This window comes from Homarus americanus, unplaced genomic scaffold (genome assembly GCF_018991925.1).
Source record: "Homarus americanus isolate GMGI-L3 unplaced genomic scaffold, GMGI_Hamer_2.0 scaffold25827, whole genome shotgun sequence".
Classification (NCBI taxonomy): Eukaryota; Metazoa; Arthropoda; class Malacostraca; order Decapoda; family Nephropidae; genus Homarus; species Homarus americanus.
This window is the reverse complement of record NW_024738300.1, coordinates 12474712-12489087: the sequence shown is the minus strand read 5'-3', so window position 1 is coordinate 12489087 and position 14376 is coordinate 12474712. Positions and strand designations below refer to the sequence as shown.

Sequence of the window (14376 nt, the reverse complement as noted above, 5' to 3'; positions counted from 1 at the left end):
AGGTAAAGGAACATACAGTGAACATACAGATTAATGTAGGTGTTGAACAGCAAACACGTAGTGTAGTAACTCCCTCCCAGATGGTGTTAGGAGGAACTCACGTGGTGTAGTAGTTCCCTCAGATGGTGTTATGAGGGACCTGGCGTGGTGTAGTAATTCCCTCACAGATGGTGTTATGAGGGACCTCACGTGGTGTAGTAATTCCCTTACAGATGGTGTTATGAGGGACCTCACGTGGTGCAGTAATTACCTCACAGATGGTGTTATGAGGGGCCTCACGTGGTGTAGTAACTCCCTCACAGATGGTGTTATGAGGGGCATCACGTGGTGTAGTAATTCCCTCACAGATGGTGTTATGAGGGGCCTGACGTGGTGTAGTAATTCCCTCACAGATGGTGTGATGAGGGGCTTGACGTGGTGTAGTAATTCCCTCACATATGGTGTTATGAGGGACATGTGGTGTAGTAATTCCCTCACAGATGGTGTTATATGAGTGAGGTTTGGTCCCAAGCCTTCCTATCGTAGACGGATTAACACATCGCTGGTTATCACGGGCCGTTATCACTGGGTACCTGGGACCTCACTGTGTGAAGGTTAACTTGGGTACGACTGTTACTGTTGAGTTGTTCTCACTGACTTAAGCACTGTTCACCACTGTTCACCTCTGTTTAACACTGGTTCCGTTCCTTTCCTAAATTATATTGTAACTTCTGGCGAGAACTTGTTGATATTCCGGTGGGGAGGAGGGTTCAGGGGAGGGGGTTGGTATGGGCCAACTTAACAGTTGACCTGGCTGCTCCGAGAGGAGCGCCAGGTACGTCTTGACCCTTCGGTGGTCAAGGATGTGTGCGTGTGTGTGTGTGTGTGTGTGTGTGTGTGTGTGTGTGTACGGGGCACCGAAGAATATATATCGGTAGCGGAGGTGTGTGTGTGTGTGTGGGTATGAGGAGGTGTGAGCAGGGTAGCGGAGGTGTGCGTCAGGCGGCAGGGCAGGAGCAGTAGCAGTCGCCCGTGGGAGCTCGTCGCGAGAGGATATAGCACACGCCTCTCTCCCACACCACCCCGCTCTCACACCACGGATACCCCTCCCTCCCCCTCCCCACCCACGGATTTGGTGTTCGTATAATAAGTACATGAATCGGCCTAAACGTGTGTCTGTCCACCTGTCAGGAGTGAAAATGAACTGATTAAAAAACAAAAAACAACTTAAGCAAAACATCCAAACTTGTCTCGTTTAAAGAAGTTGATCATAAAGTCACGGGTAAATAGAGCCAAAGTGTGCTGGATGTTGCTTGAGACGCGATCAGCTGATTTAGTCCTTCAGGTGAGTAATTGTAAACATTGACATGACGTTCGCAACTACAAGAAAAAATTACATATTATCGTAAAAAAAAAAATATATATGTAAATTTTATGTATGTGTTGGTATAAATATCGGATTTGTGTATTTGTCAACTTTGTTTTGTGTTTGTTTCGCGTCAGGGGAGATGAGAGGGATTGGGGGAGTGGGGGGAAGTGTTTGGAGAGGGGGAGGGTTAGCGTAGGTGGCGGAAAGGACATCTGGCGTTCATTAGTGGAGGCCGAGATGGTGATTACCCTGCCCAAGTTAGTTGGCTTGTGTGTAGTGATGATGATGACTGTGTGACGACGGCGAACTTGTGGTCTCTCTCTCTCTCTCTCTCTCTCTCTCTCTCTCTCTCTCTCTCTCTCTCTCTTGGTTTTTTGTCCCTTTCTTTATCATTTTTGTCGACTGTTATCTATCTGTCTATCTTCGCTTTCTCTCCTTCCCTGTTTGTGCTATTTTTCCTTCCCGCCTTTCTTTTATCTATTTTATCGTGTTTTCACTAATCCCTTTCACTTGTTCCCCCTCTTTTGTTTTATTTTCCCGTCTCTTTATTCATTTTATCCCCTTCATTCTTTTAACCTCTCTCTCTCTTCTATTTTTATATTTCCCTCTTTCACACACACACACACACACTCTCTCTCTCTCTCTCTCTCTCTCTCTCTCTCTCTCTCTCTCTCTCTCTCTCTCTCTCTCTCTCTCTCTCTCTCTCTCTCTCTCTCTCTCTCTCTCTCTCTCTCTCCTTCGTCTTGACTATGTATCTATCCTCTCCTCCTCCTTCCTCTACACACCAAACATCACATATTCCCTTCCCACATCATCTACGTACAGGTGTTGCCTCACAGATCCCTGATTACCGTAAGCTTGATTTATCGTCTATGATATCATGCTTGTGTCGTCGTGACTTACCTGGAGGATGACTGGGTATTATTGATTGAGAGGACTCCTGCATATTGCCTCACTTTATCTAATTGACTTAATCTACTTTAAATTAACCTAACCTAACCTAACAAAACTTGATCTAACCTAACCTAACCTAACCTAACAAAACTTGATCTAACCTAACCTAACCTAACAAAACTTGATCTAACCTAACCTAATCTAATCTAATCTAATTATTTAATCTACTTTGAATTAACCTAACCTAACCTAACAAAACTTGATCTAACCTAACCTAACCTTACCTAACCTAACCTAACAAAACTTGATCTAACCTAACCTAATCTAATCTAATTATTTAATCTACTTTGAATTAACCTAACCTAACTTACTTTTAATTTCTCAAACTTAAAACTAAATCTGACCCGACCTGACCTGACCTGACCTGATCCTATCTTATCTAAAGTTAATCTACGGTCAATCATTCTAGACGTTCCAATCATCCCAGCCACCCAATCATCCCAGCCACCCAATCATCCCAGCCACACCAATCATCCCAGCCACACCAATCATCCCAGCCACACCAATCATCCCAGCCACACCAGCCATCCCAGCCACACCAATCATCCCAGCCACACCAATCATCCAGCCACCCAATCATCCAGCCACACCAATCATCCAGCCACCAATCATCCCAGCCCACACCAACCATCCCAGCCACGCAATCATCCAGCCACACCAATCATCCCAGCCACCCAATCATCCCAGCCACCCAATCATCCCAGCCACACCAATCATCCCAGCCACACCAATCATCCCAGCCACACCAATCATCCCAGCCACACCAATCATCCCAGCCACACCAATCATCCCAGCCACACCAATCATCCCAGCCACACCAATCATCCCAGCCATTTCAATCATGCCGAGCGCCCTGTCAGTAAATCTGTATATGTGTGTTTATATTATTCCCTTCACCAAGTTATTAGTTTTATTTACTGGATGATTAGGTAGAAATATCCTATACCCGCTATTTAAATATGAATAATGTGAAGTGTTATTAAGTGTTGTTGGGTTATTCATTAGGTCCGTGTTTATTAGTTTATGGTCGTTTCTTGTTTATTCCTATTTTTCTTTTTAATTTTGTTTATTTATTTATCTTATTGTTTTTTTGTTGATTCCTTATTTATTTTTTATTTGTTTATTTAGTTTGTATTTTGTTTATTTTGTTTATTTGTTTATTTTATTGTTTCTTGTTTATTCGTATTTATGTATTTTGTTTATTTATTTATTTTGTTTATTTGTTTTAATTATTTATTTTCTGTATTTATTTTATTTATATATTTTTCTATTTATTTGTTTATTTTATTTTTTGGGTCAAGGTTAATAATATTTGTGTTTTTTTCCTTCCTTTAGTGAGTTTATGTATTGTACGCCTCTCCTGACTTGACTGATGGTGTGGTTTGTAACGCCTTTTCCGAGTTACTCTTATTGGTTCACCCTGAAGGTTCTCGTCCAGATTGCTTGTTTCACCTGAAGATTAACTTAACCTAACCTAAAACTGCCTGATCTAGTGTAATGAAACCTAACCTAACCTTACTGCACTTACACCTGGTACAGTGAATGGCGTATTTTGTGAGATGTGGCAACCATGTGTTTGTTTACTTCGTATTAAAACTCCTGGAATGGTCTTGTTTACATCGTATTAAAACTCCCGGAATGGCCCTAAGAAACCCGGCAATAATAGCCAGACTAAGGATGCTACACAAGTATTCCACCAAGTTGCCACATGTCATTAAACCCACCAGTTACTGTACCAGGTGTAAGTGCAGCCCACTGTACATAAAGGTGGTTTATTATCCTGTACACGAATATTAATTAACCTGAAATATATACACAGGTATTTCACTGTTTGAGAGGAATCTATTTTGCCGTCTCTGTTTTGTTATTATTCTGTCTATGATGTTATCTCTGTCAGGTTTGTTACTTTAGTCTCCTTAAATGGCTGTTCTCTCTCCTTTAACAAGGGTGAAAACGAATACTTTCACTTTATGTGCTGTTAGACACGACGCAGGTAAGGGATGTGACGTCGTACAGATGCAGCCAATGAACACTCATTATGAATATGACGTAATGCAAATTCAGCCAATAAGCTCGTTAAGAGGTTATGCCTACTGGCTATGACGTCGTGCAAATTTAGCCAATGAACACTCATTATGAATATGACGTCATGTAAATTCAGCCAATAAACCCGTAAGTAAGGTTATTGGCGACTGGGTATAACTTCATGCAAATTCAGCCAATAATCGTCTTAGATAGTTTATGGCTGCTGGAAATGACGTCACACAACCAATAAGACTCATCATTGGAGTTATGGGCAACGGATTTAACGTCACGCAGTTTTAGTCAATAAGACTCATCATTGGAGTTATGTGGTTATGACGTCACTCAGTTTTAACCACTAAGACTCATCATTGGTATTAGGGAGTTATGACGTCACGCAGTTTTAGCCAATAAGACACATCATTGGAGTTCAGGGAATTATGACGTCACGGAGATTTAGCCAATAAACGCTCATTATTGGCTCATTATTGAAACCTTGATACCCTTAGCTGACAGAATGGCGATTCATGACACCAGAGACGTTAAGACAAAACTTACTATAACTTACACTAACTTAACCCAAGTAATTTTAACCCATAGATTAAAATATAACTTACTCTAACTTCACTAACTTAACCCTTGATATAAAACTTCAAAACCATTTTAACATTTCAATAATCTTACAGACTTATTACATCAGTTTACCATTTTGATAACATTAACTCACAATATATAATTAATCTGCAAATACAATTATAATTTAGTTCTCAATAGGTAATGGCTTCGCTAATTATATATTCAGGAGCAAATTACCTTCTTTTCTCATTTTCATTATTTTTTTTTATTAATTTTTTTGTATAATTTTCGTCAAGATAAAAGTAATTCCCGCTGCTGTAATTTCGCTACAGTGGTTCATTCATTACAGGAGAAAATTACTTTGTTTTATGCAGGTGTAATTTTTGTATTTATTTAATTATTATTATTATTTTTTGTTTTGCCAGGAAGGTAAATTGACAAGAGTTTGAAGGCTATTGTTATTGTGCACCTGTATCTACCTGTGTGTGTTTGTGTGTTTTGTTTTTAGTGTTTTTGTTCATTGTGGTTTGTTTTTATGTTTTGTGGTTGTGTTTTTTTTGTCTTTTGTGTTTGTTTTTGTTTTGTGTTTTTATTCGTGTTATGGGTTTGTCTTTTGTCTGGTCGTATTTTATGTCCTAGTTGTTTGTTTTTTTGTGGGTTTGTGTTTGTTTGTTTCTTTGTGTGATGTGTTTGTCTCCTGTCTGGTTGATGGGAGACAGAATTACTGTTTTGGACGGGTACTTATTTTTTATCTCCCCCCCTCTCCCTTTTTTTTGCTGCCTCTGTCTTGACTCTGAATTTCTGGTCGTTTATTTTTCTGTTTCCCATTCTCGTTTTTTTTTACTCTTCTTTACCTCATTTCTTCACGTCTGTCTGTCTGTCTGTATATTATTATCTTTATTTGTGTTCTTGTCCCTCCTCTTTCCTATATTATCTCTCTCTCACACACACACCTGATTTACACACACACACACACACACACACACACACACACACACACACAAATCACCTCTTTGCATTACTCATCTCGTGATTACTTTTACCGACAAATTCCCCGGTTGGTTAAGGGCGGTGAGGAGGAGCAGCAAACATCCATCACCTGAGGACGACAACCTTATCATACCTTGGGGGAGGTTGGCCTAGCGGGTACAAATCTCCTTTCTCGATCTGAACACATGGTATCAGTAATCCAGGTGAGAGAGAGAGAGAGAGAGAGTACAGGTATGTGTGTGTGCGTGCTTGTGTGTGTGCGTGCTTGTGTGTGTGTGTGTGTGTGTGTGTGTGTGTGTGTGTGTGTGTGTGTGGTTTTCCTCTCCGCCGTTGATGGACGTAGCGACGCATTTTACTAAGTGAGGAATGCGTGTCGTATTGATGCTGCGCCTTTTGCCTCATAATATTGCGTTGTGCGTCATGGAATTGCGTCTTTGACGTGTTGTAAGCCACGGAGGAGGCGACGACGTGTTGGTGGCTTCTAGCAGTCTCGGTTGTCTTATGCGTCAAGGAATTGCGTCTAAGTTATGTAATTTTCTTAGGTCATTACTTGACGTGTGTTAGTGATTATAGTCGTATATGTTATGAATTACTATGATTGGTTAGGTTAGGTTGGTTTAGGTTAGATTAGATTATATTAAGTTAGGTTAGGATAGTTTAGGGTAAATTCGATTAGATTATGTTAGGTTAGTTTAGGTTATGGTAGGTTAGGTCAAGTTAGGATAGGTGAGCTTAAACTGCCGATGAAAATAAAAGTTATAAATAAAAAAAAAAAAAAAAACATTTAATAATTCCGATGCTAAGAAAAAAAAAATTTCTGATGTTTTTTGAGTCACAAATCTTGCTCATAAATTACTGCACTTTATTTACTTATACAAATACTGCTCATAAATGACTGTACTTTATTTACTTATACAAATATTCCTCATAAATTACTGTACTTTATTTACTTATACAAATATTGCTCATAATATTACAGTACTATATTTACTTATACAAATATTGCTTATAAATTACTGTACCTTAGATAATTATACGAACATTGCTCATAAATGACTGTAAACCAAACACATTACATCACTATCAAGTCTTATATTTGATTTTAACCCGATATTTATAAAGTAAATCCGGTGCATCACGTTACTCCATATCGACCGGAAATTAGTGTTTAAACCCCTCAGTAAGCCGGATGTGTTATCAGAGCACCGTAAATCAGACAGAGATGTGCTATGGTGTAAAAGCCGGATGGGAAGAGTGTGTGTGTGTGTGGTAAGGCAGTTGTATAGTTAAATAGGGTGTGTGATAAACTACTTAAGAGTTAAATAGGGTGTGTGATAAACTACTTAAGAGTTAAATAGGGTGTGTGATAAACTACTTAAGAGTTAAATAGGGTGTGTGATAAACTACTTAAGAGTTAAATAGGGTGTGTGATAAACTACTTAAGAGTTAAATAGGGTGTGTGATAAACTACTTAAGAGTTAAATAGGGTGTGTGATAAACTACTTAAGAGTTAAATAGGGTGTGTGATAAACTACTTAAGAGTTAAATAGGGTGTGTGATAAACTACTTAAGAGTTTAATAGGGTGTGTGATAAACTACTTAAGAGTTTAATAGGGTGTGTGATAAACTACTTAAGAGTTTAATAGGGTGTGTGATAAACTACTTAAGAGTTAAATAGGGTGTGTGATAAACTACTAAGAGTTTAAATAGGGTGTGTGATAAATCACTTAAGAGTTAAATAGGTGTGTGATAAACTACTTAAGAGCAAATAGGGTGGATAAACTACTTAAGAGTTAAATAGGGTGTGTGATAAACTACTTAAGAGTTAAATAGGGTGTGTGATAAACTACTTAAGAGTTAAATAGGGTGTGTGATAAACTACTTAAGAGTTAAATAGGGTGTGTGATAAATTACTTAAGAGTTAAATAGGGTGTGTGATAAACCACTTAAGAGTTAAATAGGGTGTGTGATAAATTACTTAAGAGTTAAATTGGGTGTGTGATAAACTACTTAAGAGTTAAATAGGGTGTGTGATAAACTACTTAAGAGTTTAATAGGGTGTGTGATAAACCACTTACAAATTTGATATGACAAAAACCACAAATATACTTAAAACAATATGACAAACCTACAGATAATTATATTCGATGTGACAGGAAAATGTTAAAACCGCTAAACCCGCCCAAGTCTCAGGTAGAATATGATAAAAACCAATTAAACCACTATAAAACCTCTTAGATTAAACCACTAACATGGCTTCAAACATCCACCGAGAATCCTTATTAGGCTATTGTAAAAATCAGTGTACGGTGGGGGGGTATTATGGTCCAGCCACACACACTGTACAGTTGAGTAAATCCGTGTATTAGGACGCAACAGATTTCACTCAACAACAGCTTCGGTTTAACAGGCTGGATTAAACCACCTTCCCCCCCTCCCCCTCCCCCTCCCCTTGACCACTTTACATTCGGGTGCGTTCTAGTGTAAGTCAGCTTGTAGTCGGGTGTGTTCTAGTGTAAGTCAGCTTGTAGTCGGGTGTGTTCTAGTGTAAGTCAGCTTGTAGTCGGGTGTGTTCTAGTGTAAGTCAGCTTGTAGTCGGGTGTGTTCTAGTGTAAGTCCGCTTGTAGTCGGGGTGTGTTCTAGTGTAAGTCAGTTTGTAGTCGTGTGTGTTCTAGTGTGTCAGCTTGCAGTCGGGTGTGTTCTAGTGTAAGTCAGTTTGTAGTCGGTGTGTTTCAGTGTAAGTCAGCTTGTAGTCGGTGTGTTCTAGTGTAAGTCAGCTTGTAGTCGGGTGTGTTCTATGTAAGCCAGCTTGTAGTCGGGGTGTTCTAGTAAGTCAAATGTAGTCGGGTGTTCTAGCAGCAAGTCAGTTTGTAGTCGGTGTGTTTCTAGTGTAAGCCAGTTTGTAGTCGGGTGTAAAAGTTTTAGGTAAGCTGGCCAGAAGTCGGTGTGTTTCTAGTGTAAGTCAGCTTGTAGTCGGTGTGTTCTAGTGTAAGTCAGCTTGTAGTCGGTGTGTTCTAGTGTGTCAGTTTAGAAGTCGGGTGTGTTCTAGTGTAAGTCAGCTTAGTCGGGCAACGTTGTAGTGTCGCTTGTAGTCGGGTGTGTTCTAGTAAGCCAACAGAAGTCGGGTGTTCTATGTAAGTCAGCTTGTAGTCGGTGTGTTCTAGTGTAAGTCAGCTTGTAGTCGGTGTGTTCTAGTAAGTCAGTCGCAGAATGGGTGTGTTTCAGTGTAAGCCGCTTGTAGTCGGGTGTGTTCTAGTGTGTCAGCTTTGTAGTCGGGTGTTTCGCGTAAGTCAGTTTCAGTCGGGTGTGTTCTAGTGTAAGTCAGTTTATGTCGGTGTTTTAGTGTAAGTCATTTTGTAGTCGGGTGTGTTTTAGTGTAAAGTCAGTTGTAGTCGGGTGTGTTTTAGTGTAAGTCAGCTTTCTTGTAGTCGGGTGTGTTCTAGTGTAAGTCAGCTTGTAGTCGGGTGTGTTTCTAGTGTAAGCCGCTTGTAGTCGGGTGTTCTAGTGTAAGCCGCTTGTAGTCGGGTGTGTTCTAGTGTAAACCAGTTTGTAGTCGGGTGTGTTCTAGTGTGCTCAGCCAGAAGTCGGGTGTGTCTTCTAGTATAAACCAGCTTGTAGTCGGGTGTGTTCTAGTGTAAACCAGCTTGTAGTCGGGTGTGTTCTAGTGTAAGTCAGCTTGTAGTCGGGTGTGTTCTAGTGTAAGTCAGCTTGTAGTCGGGTGTGTTCTAGTGTAAGTCAGCTTGTAGTCGGGTGTGTTCTAGTGTAAGTCAGCTTATACTCGGGTGCGTTGTAGCCGGGGATAAAATGAGTTAGAAATGTGGACACAAATACTAAGATTAGAATGAAGAATGTGAGGACATGAAGATTAGGAAGGACATTGAGGGAAGACACTGGACATTGTGATTGGAAAGGACATTGAGGGAGGATTGGTAAAGGCCGGCTCCGTAAATCATGGAGGAGGGCTGTGGTCGCCAACCCTCAGACGGAGTATAAATTCTTATCACAGGAGGAACAACAACAGATAGTATTGTAGTGGAATTAATACTATGGAAAATAAAAATAATAATCGCATGGCCAAGTCGTAAATAGGATTGGGTAGTGGTTGAATTTACTCCCCTGAAATATTGAATAAAAGTCGAGTAAGTACACCCGTCTATCTGCATAATATATACTTGTTACCCGGTCGGAGTAGTTAGGGAAGAAGGCAAGTAATGAGGATGTGTATAAGTTTGTAATGAATAGACCGCGTGAAGCTTATACGTAAATCAACTAACATAATTATTTCTTCTTAAAGTTGCAAGCACGAGATTGCAAGAGAGAAAATTGGGTTAAATTGTAAAGTGGCAACGTGTGGCAATAAGTCGGGTGGTCATTGCTAAGAACTGCTTGTTAACCTCAGGGGGAGGGGGCGGGGGAGAGTAGTTAAATTACACTCTTACTCAATCTTACTACAGTACTACAGTGCTCTTAAGACAGTGAAACAGGAGTTCATTTTAAGCTTTTATTGCTGCTGAGAAAAAATTTAATCAAAGCCCAAAGTTGAAAACAAGTGTTGTAAATGTAGCAGATATATTTATTTTTCCTCAACAACTGACTATTAATATTTGAAAGTAAATTTGATCCCAAGATTTTTAATTTCACTCTTTCAGGAAATTTAATTAGAATAAAACTCATTAATGTCTGCAATGACTATTTACGTAAACAGGGAAGTGGAGTATAATTGATAATAAAACCTGGAAGTGGAGTATAATTGATAATAAAACCTGGAAGTGGAGTATAATTGATAATAAAACAGGGAAGTGGAGTATAATTGATAATAAAGCATGGAAGTGGAGTATAATTGATAATAAAATAGGGAAGTGGAGTATAATTGATAATAAAACAGGGAAGTGGAGTATAATTGATAATAAAACCTGGAAGTGGAGTATAATTGATAATAAAATAGGGAAGTGGAGTATAATTGATAATAAAACAGGGAAGTGGAGTATAATTGATAATAAAACCTGGAAGTGGAGTATAATTGATATTAAAACAGGGAAGTGGAGTATAATTGATAATAATAAAATAGGGAAGTGGAGTATAATTGATAATAAAACAGGGAACTGGAGTATAATTGATAATAAAACATGGAAGTGGAGTATAATTGATAATAAAATAGGGAAGTGGAGTATAATTAGAGTATTAAAACAGGGTTTGACCTAATTGCCATTAAAAGAAACTTGAAAAGAGGAAGAGGAAGAAAGAAAGGGGGGAGGAGGAGGAGGAGGAGGAGGAGGAGGTGGTTGGTGCTGGTAATATGACAGATGAAGTGGAGGAGGAGAACGACTCGTTGGACAAAAGCACTTGAGGCTGACAGCTTTATTACTTGTTGGGCCGGCGTCCACTTTCTTGTTTACTGACACACACACACACACACGCACACGCACACGCACACAGCACTCTAGCTAAATTCTTCCTCACAGGCAAAACATATTAAGAGGTGAAAACTTTCATTCCTCTCTTGTTTTTCTTTCTTTCTTTCTTTCTTTCTTTCTTTCTTTCTTTCTTTCTTTCATGGGAGATCGTTGTTATATTCTCAGCAGTGACGATTTTTTTTCGTATGGTTAGGTTAGCTTAGCTTTGGTTGTGTTAAGGATAGGTTAGGTTAGCTTTGGTTGTGTTAAGGATGTTAGGTTAGGTTTGGTTAGGTTAGGTTAGCTTTGGTTGTGTTAAGGATGTTAGGTTAGGTTTGGTTAGGTTAGGTTAGCTTTGGTTGTGTTAAGGATGTTAGGTTAGGTTTGGTTAGGTTAGCTTTGGTTGTGTTAAGGATGTTAGGTTAGGTTTGGTTAGGTTAGGTTACGTTACGTTACGTTACGTTATTCTCCTCAAGAGATGATTTACTTTAATAGAGATTCAAGTCTTGGTAAATTTATGAAATGAAATATTAAAACCTCATCAGCGTAAACTAACTCTAATGAAATAGTATTAACACACCTCTAGTGACAAATATTCCCCCGTGTAATAGTCTTACTGGAATTCAACCCGGAACTAAAAAAAAATATCACGGCATTAACTTTCCTGTGATAATATCTTTTAGCGCTTCGAGGCCAGAGTCCAAGGGTTGTATTTTATGTTGTTGTTCTCTATCTCGTGTTCTCGTGTGTGTGTGTGTGTGTGTGTGTGTGTGTGTGTGTGTTTGTAATATTATAGAGTTTGATGCCATTATTAAATTATCTAAGTTTCTGAGATCGTGTATTATGGCCTCACAAAAGACAGATACATTGCTCTCTCTTCCTCCTCCTCCTCGTCTTCCTCCTCCTCATCCTCGTCTTCTTCCTCCTCCTCCACCTCCTCCTCCACCTCCTCGTCTTCCTCCTCCTCCTCCTCCTCCACCTCCACCCCCTCGTCTTCCTCCTCCTCATCCTCGTCTTCTTCCTCCTCCGGGTCTATAGCTAAATTCTTAAACTCATGTGAGGGAAAAATTCTCCTGAGACGTGTGGAATTCCAGTGTCTTGCCGGCGTGACTCTCTCGGGCGGGAAAAATTGTATATTACTGTTTACAAGAGACAGCTGTTGGCGTCTCCAGTCCTATTATGTATAAACTTGGCGAAGGGGGAAAGTGTTAAGCGATGACTTGTTTTATTTTGTAAAGTGGAGGTTTTATTTAGTCATTTTGATCTCCTGTTTTGTCGTTTGAAGGAGTTGGTTTACTTTTTGATGATTATCCACCTCACGACCTTATAGTTCTCATAGGGTTAAGTCGTCGTTCTCATAGGGTTTAGTCGTCGTTCTCAAAGGGTTAAGTCGTCGTTCTCAAAGGGTGAAGTTGTCGTTTTCAAAGGGGTAAGTCGTCGTTCTCAAAGGGTTAAGTCGTCGTTTTCAAAAGGTTAAGTTGTCAAGGGTTAAGTCGTCGTTCTCAAAGGGTTGTCGTCGTTTTGAAAAGGGTTAAATCATAGTTTTCAAGGGTTAAATATTGTCATCAAAGGTTAAGCGATAGTTTTCAAAGGGTTAAGTCGTCGTTCTTAGCGGGTCAAGTCGTCGTTCTCAAAGGGTTAAGCTGTCGTTTTCAAAGGGTTAAGTCATAGTTTTCAAAGGGGTTGCCGTCGTTTTCAGCGGTTAAGTCGTTGCTCCTCAAAGGGTTAAGTCGTCGTTTTCAAAGGGTTAAGCCACAGTTTTCAAAGGGTTAAACATGTCATCGTGCTGTTGCTGATAGTTTTCAAAGGGTTAAGTCGTCGTTCTTAAAGGGTCAAGTCGTCGTCCTCAAAGGGTTTAAACATAAAAAAAAGTTTACCATTACGAAAAAAAACAAAACAATTACGGGTTAGGATTTTGGACATTTCTCTCGTGTGGTTTAGTGGTGTGTTGGCTCCCGGTATTAATCTGGGTGTGAATTACAAACAAGGGGGTGAGGTATTGGGAATCGTGTTACCTCAAGATTAGACACCGTGGGTTATTTTACCTGAAGATTAAGCGTCGTAACTTAAACCCGAATATTACATGATTTAGTTTACTGTAACCTAACCTAACCCTACCCTACCCTACCCTAACTAATCGAAACCTAACCTAACCAAACCTACCTTACCCTGCCCTGACTTATGGTAGGTTAGGGTAGCGTTATGGAGGTTAGTCTCCAGGTGAAATACGTTAGGGTGACGAATCTTCAGGTGAAATAAGCTAGGGTGACTAATCTTCAGGTGAAATAAGCTAGGGTGACTAATCTTCAGGTGAAATAAGCTAGGGTGACTAATCTTCAGGTGAAATAAGCTAGGGTGACTAATCTTCAGGTGAAATAAGCTAGGGTGACTAATCTTCAGGTAATCTTGTATTTCTGCGTAAATCTCTCCCACTCCAAGGCATAATATCTAGTTAATTTTAATATCTAGTTAATTTTAATAGTCATTCGTCATCTAAGTTTGCTATTGTCGAGGTTCGTTTTTAAGTGATATTGTTTGTGCTAAGTGATAGGTGCCTACTATGAAGTGCGAGGGGAGACGGTGGATGTCCCTGTGACGTGTTCCGTGATTAGGGATACGATAACTAGTAAGGTCACGGGATTTTAATGAGTCGTTTCCATCTTGTGCCGCAGCGTGAGGCAGATGACTGTGGTAACGTCCCAACATTACTCTGTTATTTGGCCATGTTGGACGATTTAGGACGAACATGATGATGGTAATGGTGGTGATTGTGAAGCGTGTATTGTATATGGTGTCACGAACCTTCATCTGTTATCGTTATCACTTACGTATAATACTTGAACTAAGTCTCGTCTATAAAAGGAAATTTACGCTTGACTCCTTCACTACGGGGACGCCAATTTTAACCCCAGATGATTTTATTCAGGAGAGACGTGACCCCGTATATAAGGGGTTAATTGACTATACCTTACCCAGCTCACTACCTCCCCCACCCATGGATATCTCCCCCGTGATTGTCCTTGTGTTATTGACCACCACAGAGCTCGAGTCTTCATATCAACCGCTTAGAGTCACTATACATCTGAATAGTGA

The 14376-nt window shown here is 39.7% G+C and overlaps 1 long non-coding RNA gene across 1 annotated transcript in view; it reads left to right on the top strand.

The window, feature by feature from the left end:
* The first annotated feature begins 1022 nt into the window (after positions 1 to 1022).
* The window catches only part of LOC121874022, a 143299-nt gene continuing 129945 nt past the window's right edge, over positions 1023 to 14376 (top strand). Inside the window, exon 1 of the long non-coding RNA XR_006090333.1 lies at positions 1023 to 1324. This is a non-coding gene — a long non-coding RNA (uncharacterized LOC121874022). The remainder of the gene's footprint in view (positions 1325 to 14376) is intronic.